General features: G+C 43.4%; 1 protein-coding gene across 1 annotated transcript in view; it reads left to right on the forward strand.

The window, feature by feature from the left end:
* The window catches only part of LOC135107957 (rho guanine nucleotide exchange factor 10-like), a 145,546-nt gene that overhangs the window by 94,040 nt on the left and 42,545 nt on the right, over positions 1–8,961 (forward strand). The window lies entirely within an intron of this gene.

Here is an 8,961-nt window from a genome sequence, read left to right on the forward strand (position 1 = left end):
GAGGTGGTGGAGAGGTGGAGTGGTGTGGTGAGAGGGTACTGGTGGTGGTGGAGGGGGGCTGGGGGGCGTGCAGTGCATCATCAGCAGCGGATATTGGTGATGGGGATGGTAGTGACAGGAATCATATTAGTGGAGGTGCTTCGGCTGTTAATGGTGGTGATAGGTATGAGGATGTGGTGGTGATAGTGGTGGGGTGATTGGGTGGTGATAGTGGTAGTTAGTGGTTGTGGTGGTGGTTGTAAAGTGGTGTAAATGGTGGTGACGTAGAGTGGGATAGTGATATGTTTGTGGTGATGACTGAACAGATTGTAATAGTAGTGAAAACCAAGAATAGTGATGATGGATGGTGTTGAAATGCAGGGTAGTAGTAGTAGTAGTAGTAGTAGTAGTAGTAGTAGTAGTAGTAGTAGTAGTGATGGTGATGATAGTACCAAAATAAAAACAATAATGAAAGTGACAAACAATAACAGTGATAGTGGAAGGTGATGAAACTCAGTGTAGTATTAGTAGTGGTGGTGGTGGTGATGGTGGTGGTGGTGGTGGTGATGTTGGCAACTAAAACCAGGACCATTAGGCTGAAGGTGAAGCGAGGGTGGTCACTAAAAGTAGTAAAACATTGATGACTGTGGTGACTAAGATTAGAGCGGCAGTAATGAAGGTGACTAATGAGTGACGGTGGTTGGCGGGCGTTCAATACAAGCCATGGTGGTGGACTGCCTTACAAGTGCCTCGCGGGGCGGTGGGGCGGCGACTCCCGGGAACAGGCGAGGCGGCACAGACAGACCAGCTCATCAAAGTCACGTGCCAGTAAGTTTGGAGGGGAATTTTAATATCCTCGATTCGTGGAACGGAATGTAGATTATCCCTCTTCGATTATCAAGAGGTATTTTTGAATTTTTCTCTTCGATGTTCAAGAGGGCATTTTTTTTTTTTTGTGAATTTTTTTTTTCGATTTTTAAGAGTATGTTTATTAATTCTGGTCTTATCGATTTTCAAGAGGTCACCTACGTAGGATTTTAGCTTTCAAAGAGCACATTTACCTTCTTCCATCGACGTTCAAGAGGATATATAGATTTTTCCGCTTTCAAGAGCGTTTGGACATTATTTGATATTTTGATAAGTCAGTATCCTTTAACTTATACAGGAGACAGGCACTAAACTATTCACAGATACGAAGTGGGAAAACATTTTATCAAGTCACATTTATCCTCAACTTTAAAACTGTTACCCTATCTCCATTGACGTAACTAAACAAAATTCTCGTACAACATCCTTTCGTATTGCAATGTACCAATAACGAATCACATGGCCGTTTTTTGATAGCTTTAAACTCCACCGAAACATTGTAATACGAACGTGGCAGGTATGAGGTACAGCATTGCAATTTGCGGCGGGTCCCAGGTATATTGAGAGACACCCCACGCGAACCTTGAGGTGTGAGGGGACGAGAAACCTTGCATTAGATAACTGGTGAAGATGACGGGAGTGGTGACGGAGGTGATAGTGGTAATCTGGGTACATGTTACGGGGGGAGAGAGAGAGAGAGAGAGAGAGAGAGAGAGAGAGAGAGAGAGAGAGAGAGAGAGAGAGAGAGAGAGAGAGAGATAAGGGGCAGGATAGAGGAAAAAAAGTTAAAAGAGAACGTGTTAGAAAATAAGAGGGAAAAAAGACAGGAGAGAGAGAGAGAGAGAGAGAGAGAGAGAGAGAGAGAGAGAGAGAGAGAGAGAGAGAGAGAGAGAGAGAGAGAAGAAATGAGTGGCTGTGGTGGTGATGGTGATGATGGTGGTGATTTGGGGACATGTTACTGATAGCGGCGGTAAGAAAACATTGAAGGTACAGTGTAAACTCGCCCTGCACCAGAGAGGCAAGGGAGACACATTCAGGGTACATGGAGACTGCAGTTGACGTGGAGCTTGTGTTTTGAAAGGCTTTGTTCTCTCGCACTATTTCAAAGACTACGGAGATGATATGCTGGGTGGGTTCTTATGGCTGTTTTTCCCATTGCTGTTGCAGGAATCTTGTTAAACTATCACTAGAATCATGAAAACATCCCTACAGAGACGATTAGGTGAGTTTTCATAGCTGTTTTCCCCATTGGTGGTACAGAAATATTGTTAAACTATCATTAAAATCATTAAAACATCCATATAGAGATGAACTGGTGGGTTCTTATGGGTGTTTTTCCTGCTGGTGATGCAGAAATCTTGTTTGACCATCACTAGAATCATGAAAACACCCTTGAAAACCCTCACAACCTACACTAAAGCCTGTTAAAAGTAGTCATGATAAAAAAAGACTGCAATGTTTAGAATACGGTACGTTTCTGGATGATGGCAGTGATTAAATCGTTACAGGAAGGTGGGGGAAGTGAGAGAGAGAGAGAGAGAGAGAGAGAGTGGAGTGAGGAGTGGAGAGTGTGGGGGTGGAAGATGAAAAGTGAAGAGGTGGGCCAAGCAGGTGTGGTGAGGATTTATTTTTCTCCCTCACTGACGCAAACAAACGCCTACGCCAGGACGAGATGAGCGTCAAGTCTTGCCCGCTTTGAGGTGACGGCTCAGATTTATCGGCGGTGCATCGCGAGGGGCGGCACGGGACTCGACAACACTCAAGACTTGCCCGCCCGACCACTGCCTCGCCGCCACCGCCTCCTTCACCGCCTCCTCTTGCTTTTATCCTATCGCGATGTCTCCGTTTTCTGTTACTCCCGGTGTTGTGAAGCAAGGGTGGATCTCTCTCTCTCTCTCTCTCTCTCTCTCTCTCTCTCTCTCTCTCTCTCTCTCTCTCTCTCTCTCTCTCTCTCTCTCTCTCTCTCTCTCTAATATTACGATCATTCTGGTTTTTTGTTTTTTTCTATTTTTTTTTTCCATTTTCATTGTCATTTTTTTCACTTGGTCTTTAAATTCAACCTTGGGTCTCCTTTGTTTCCATTTTTTTTTTTTATTTCGAGTTTCCTTTAATCCTCAACTTTACTTTTAACTTTTACCAGCTTCCTTAGATTAACCTTTCGTTTTTTTCTTTACTAATTCCCCTTTGATCTCAAGCGCCCTGCCTTTTATTTTATTTTATTTTTTTCCATTTCCTTTTGGCCCTGCATTAAAGATTGTTGCATCTTTTATCCATTTCGTTTTTCTATTTGTGTGTTTTCTTTTCCTTTCCATCCCACTCCCGCTATTGGAGGCCGCGGAATGGACACAAAACGCTGAAAAAAAAACATTAATAACTTAAAAACCTTCATAGGAAATCGCATGAAAGTAAAAGGTTAGTCTCATCTTTGATATTGAAAAGCACACAGACTTTTCCCTTGCTTTCTCTGAATTTCTTCCTCTTCCTTCATCTTTTTCACTCCACTTCATATTACACATTATTGGTAGATGTATTTATTCTTTTATGCATTTATTCATTCATTCATTTATTTGTTTTATTTATTTTTTTATTTAGATTTTCATATACGTAGTACTGTAGCAAAACTGATCTTTTAGGTAAATATTGACGTTTTATATGTAGATCTATTTGTTTTGGTAACTCTGCCTTAAGTACTTATTATTTCTTACATCCAGGAACAACGCGTGGAGTTTCAGAATCATTTATGTAAACATGGGAATTAACTACTTTTAATGTTTTAATGGGTCTGGTCAAGGACACAAAAAAGAAAGGGAAGGGGGAAGTAGGGGAAGCCCGCTAGTTTACCGTCCCCCCAAAAAAGTTAACGAGAGAAAACATTTACACCGTCCGTTAGTCCTTCGTTAGTGATACACGCGATGGCAACGGACCAAGAATATTAGAGTTTGAAAGATAACAACATTCTGCTTAGGAATATCGTATTTCGCTTGAAAATAACGTACTTCGCATGAAAAAAAGGTGAAAAAATCGTGTATCCCTTGTAAATATCGTATCTCGCACGAAAAGTTTGAATCCTGATTGAAAAAAAAAAGAAAGAAAAACCAGCTTCCCTTGAAAATATCGTACGCTGCTTGAAAATAACGTACTTCGCTTGAAAATGTCGTACTCTGCATGAAAAAAAATTATGCATCATTTAAAAATATAGCTCCTTACTAGAAAATAACGTACTTCGCTCAGAACTATCGTACTCTACTTGAAAAACTTAACGCACATTATTTGAAAATGCCGTTCCTTACTAGAGAATATCGTACAATCATTAACGATAACGTACATTCTATCAAATCCCCTTCACAGCACGAAAACAACGTAGTCATATATTAAAAAAAATAAAAAAAAGAGCATCATACACAGCTGGAAAACACCGTACCCATCTGATATACATCGTACCCTTCCGCAAATTAACGTACCGTGGTGGAAAACAAGTGGAAAAATTACGAGATGGCTAGTGGTGAAATGCGGTGACAATCCCACAAGGTTTAATCATTTATATTAATTAGCTGGAGTCGGCTTGTTCACTTTTTTCCTTCATTTTTTTCTCCTGCGTGCCTGGAACTGGTGTGCTGAGAGAGAGAGAGAGAGAGAGAGAGAGAGAGAGAGAGAGAGAGAGAGAGAGAGAGAGAGAGAGAGAGAGAGGGAGAGGAGTGTATTTCTGTGGTATTGTTTCCTTGTCAACTCTTTCAGGTTTTTATCCTCTCATCCACTTTGCTTTTTTTCCTCCTTTTTGTTCCTCTTTTCCTCCTCTTTTCTTTCGGGGTTAACCTTCGTGGATTTTTTTTCTGTTTTTGTAAGAGAGAGAGAGAGAGAGAGAGAGGAGGAAGTAGTTTTATGATTGTTTTTTTCCACCTTCCATTTCTTATTCCTCCTCCTCCTCCTCCTCCTCCTCCTCCTCCTCCTCCTCTTCCTCAATGACCTTACATCCTATACTTCATCCTTGCCTCCTCCTCTCCGCCTCTCTATCAGGAACACCCTTAAGGGAAAACACAGTCTCCCCTCTTTTTTTCTTTTCCCTCGTCTCCTTTTGAGTCCTTTCCATATCCTCTCCATATTCCTCCTTCCGCACCGCTTCCCTTACTTTTTTTCCCTTCTCAAGTCTCCCAAGTGCTTTATCCTTCTCCATTACTTCCCTTTCCTCTCTCTCTCTCTCTCTCTCTCTCTCTCTCTCTCTCTCTCTCTCTCTCTCTCTCTCTCTCTCTCTCTCTCTCTCTCTCTCTCTCTCTCTCTCTCTCTCTCTCTCTCTCTCTCTCTCTCTCTCTCTCTCTCGTGCCACCATCAGACTTCGGTTTGTTTTCCTTCACCGACAGAAAAATAGACTGTAATGGCTGCCGGGATTAATGTATTTGCCTTATAGTCTCTCAGGAGCTGTGGTGAGTAGCTGTGTGTGTGTGTGTGTGTGTGTGTGTGTGTGTGAGTGGGTGGGTGGGTAGTGTGGACTTTCTGCGTCACTGTCTTGTCCTCATCTCTCTCTCTACTGAGACTACTTCTTCCTCCTCCTCTTTTTCCTTGATAATTTCTTCATTTTCCTCGCGTTTCTTCATCACTACCATCATCACTACTACCACAAAGAGCAACCACCACCACCGCCACCTTTACGCAACAGAGAACTAATTATAAAGAGAGTCTATCCTCTGTGTTTCTTTCTTTTACTTAGAGGAACTTTAAAGCTCCCTAGAGACGAATTCTTACGCTACCACCACCACCACCACCACCACCAACACCGTACCCTGACCTTCATCCTGACTTCATTTGCTTCTTGAAAGGTGTCAAACTAACATCACTTTCCGGTGCAACGTTTCCTTCCAAGGAGACGGAGCGGATGATGATGAAAGGAAGGGAGGTAATGAACCCACACGCGCACACACACACACACACACACACACACACACACACACACACACACACACACACACACACACACACACACACACACACACAGAGAGAGAGAGAGAGAGAGAGAGACCGACCGACCGACCGACCTCTAGCACTGTAACCTTTGAACTTTTGACCTAGTTTGACCCCGAGTGAGGGCATCACTCCTCTCGCCCTCTCTCGATCTTTCACTCTCGTGTTCTCGTTTTCGTTTCGTTCATTGTTTCCTTCATTTTTTGTTTTCTGGGGGAGTTGAAAATAATGCATGACTGTTCCGTTTTCTATTTCGGACGATATGTTTTCTCTCTTTGTTTCCTGCTGAAAGAGAGAGAGAGAGAGAGAGAGAGAGAGAGAGAGAGAGAGAGAGAGAGAGAGAGAGAGAGAGGACTATTACTCTGAAACTTACGCGCCAACTCTCCACTACTTTCTAAAGGCACTAGTTGAAGTTACATTTTTTTTTTTGGGGGGGGGTTTTCTAGGTTCGAGTGACAGATTGATACTATTTCTATATTATTAACGGGAAAAGCACTTTTGAGGACACGGCTATTCATCTCTGTGGCCTTTGAAAATAGTAGTGGTGAGAGAGCAAAGCGTTTCTGAATACAGCCCAGAGAGAGAGAGAGAGAGAGAGAGAGAGAGAGAGAGAGAGAGAGAGAGAGAGGACGTGATTCACTGGCAAGTCAACAAAGAAGGAAAGGTTGGGTGTCATTAAGCACCAGCAGACTCATGACTCACGATATCATTGTTGGAAAGACGTGATTTACTGACTGACTAACTGCTTGACTTCACTGGCTGGCTGGGTAGCTGGCTGACTGACTGACTGACTGACTGACTGACTAACTAACGTGAACTACCTACCTACTCTTATGTAATTTACTCATTCATTCATTCATTCGCTCCTAAATTTCCTTGCTGATTTCACACATACTTGACTGAAGGAAGCAATAAATGATGAATGAAGTGAGTGAAAAATCATTGGACTCTTAAGTGAAGGAGTGAAGGAATTAATGAAGCAAAACATTATGAAAGGTCGAGAGAGAGAGAGAGAGAGAGAGAGAGAGAGAGAGAGAGAGAGAGAGAGAGAGAGAGAGAGAGAGAGAGAGATGTAAAGGAGGTTTTTAGATCTTACTTTCTATTCTCTCTCTGTCTCTCTCTCTCTCTCTCTCTCTCTCTCTCTCTCTCTCTCTCTCTCTCTCTCTCTCTCTCTCCCCTCCCTCCCCTACCCTCCCCTCCCCTCCCCTCCCCTCCCCTCCCCTCACTACAACAGGTTAAGGAGATGGCTGTGAGTGTATCCCCCTTCCCATACCTCACTGTCTTCCTTCTATTGACATATAATTCTCTCGTTCATTCTCTGTCGGACTGATTAAGATTATTGGAGCTTACCTTTAATAGCTTCACCTCTCGTCAAAACCAGTGCGTCCGTAAGCTTAAGAGATGTATTTTCTCGGGTGAGCTAATGAAGGATGAAACTTTGTACCTTATCTGGGAGGGAGAAAGCATTAAGAGACCTCCTTGTTTGGTCTGACGGGAAATTAATACACAGACAGGCAGTAACTTTGTGATTCCTAAGGTGGTGTGATACTGGTCCTGTTTTTTTGTGTTACTGTTGGGTTTTTGTGTTGGTTTTAGATGGGGTACAGGGGATGATACTGTGTGGAGAGGAGGAGAAGGAGGAGGAAGAGGAGGAGGAGGAGGATGATGGAAGAGTCAAGTTTAACTAGAAGAGGCGATGAGTTTGGTCTTGTTTATCCTGTCACTTGATGCTTTTAAGAGAGAGAGAGAGAGAGAGAGAGAGAGAGAGAGAGAGGATGTGTAATATATCACAATAACTTGACGGATAATTCTAACTTACTTATTCGCTTAAGTCGAAGGGCGGCGTCGTAACATTCTTTTTTCTTATACTTAGGAAGAAACCTTGTTATGCTCTCTCTCTCTCTCTCTCTCTCTCTCTCTCTCTCTCTCTCTCTCTCTCTCTCTCTCTCTCTCTCTCTCTCTCTCTCTCTCTCTCTCTCTCTCTCTCTCTCTCAAAGGTCAAGAGATGCGCGGCGAGGCGATGTGGAAGATTAATTTTAATGATAAATTTTTGGTGGCAGCGTGTCCTTCCAGGTTCCCTTGTACTAATTAGGTTATGCTCTCTCTCTCTCTCTCTCTCTCTCTCTCTCTCTCTCTCTCTCTCTCTCTCTCTCTCTCTCTCTCTCTCTCTCTCTCTCTCTCGGGGAGGCCGTGTTGGAGTTACGATGACAGCCACTTTTTGCGTCTCTCCTCCCGACCACCAGATGTCTGCCAGGGTGCGGGTGGTGACGTCTGGAGGTCCCGGATGTGCGGCGCCCCTGCCCAGCTTAGCATTAAACCTCTACAGCGTCGTATATTAGACTTTTCCACTCCTCCTCCCGCTCCGTCAATCCGCCTTCCCTCTCCCTGTCAGTCTTCACGTGTGTTTTCTTTCCGTTTTCATTCACCAGTGTTCTCTTTGTGTCTTTGTGAATGTGTGTGTGTTTGTGGGGTGTTTTTCTTCGTCAAGACCTCCGCCGCTCACTCATGTTTGTGTTGGGGCGGCGAGGAGGAGAGGGGAGTCATTAGGCTTAACTAGATAATAGGGTGGAGTAGTTTAGTTGCCATCTACGTATGATACTTGATGATAGTTGCTCCTCTCCTTACGCGTCTTCCATTCAAATTCCCGTCGGTGGGTTTGTGTGTGACGATGTAGTGTGATGTATCTTGCGCACGGTTCTTGTTGTTATTGACGGTGGAGTATTTGTGGTACGTCGTAACTCATGCACTGTAGTTGATCTCTCTTTGTCTCGCATTTAGTTCGATGCCGTTGGGTTCTGAGCGAGTGACGTTGCTACTCTATCCATATTATGTATAATGCTTGAGGGTATTGTTGCTGGTGATGCTGAAGGAGGCACAGACGGTAGGACATTAGTGGTGCATCATAGCTTATCTACTTTCCTTTATCTATTTTTTTCTCTCATTCAGTTTCATTTTCTTTGGTTTCGAGCGAGTGACTGTAGTGTTTATATCCTACTCACTGTGCTTGAACTTGTCTGTGATTCTGACGGAGGCACAGACAGTAGGACAGCTGTGGTACATCATAGCTTATCTACTACTTCCCTTTATCTCTCATTCAGTTTCACGTACTTGGGCTCTGTGTGTGTGAGGATGCAGTGTTATCTGTGTCCACGCGTTGTACTT

Source organism: Scylla paramamosain, chromosome 16, assembly GCF_035594125.1.
Source record: "Scylla paramamosain isolate STU-SP2022 chromosome 16, ASM3559412v1, whole genome shotgun sequence".
Classification (NCBI taxonomy): domain Eukaryota; kingdom Metazoa; phylum Arthropoda; class Malacostraca; order Decapoda; family Portunidae; genus Scylla; species Scylla paramamosain.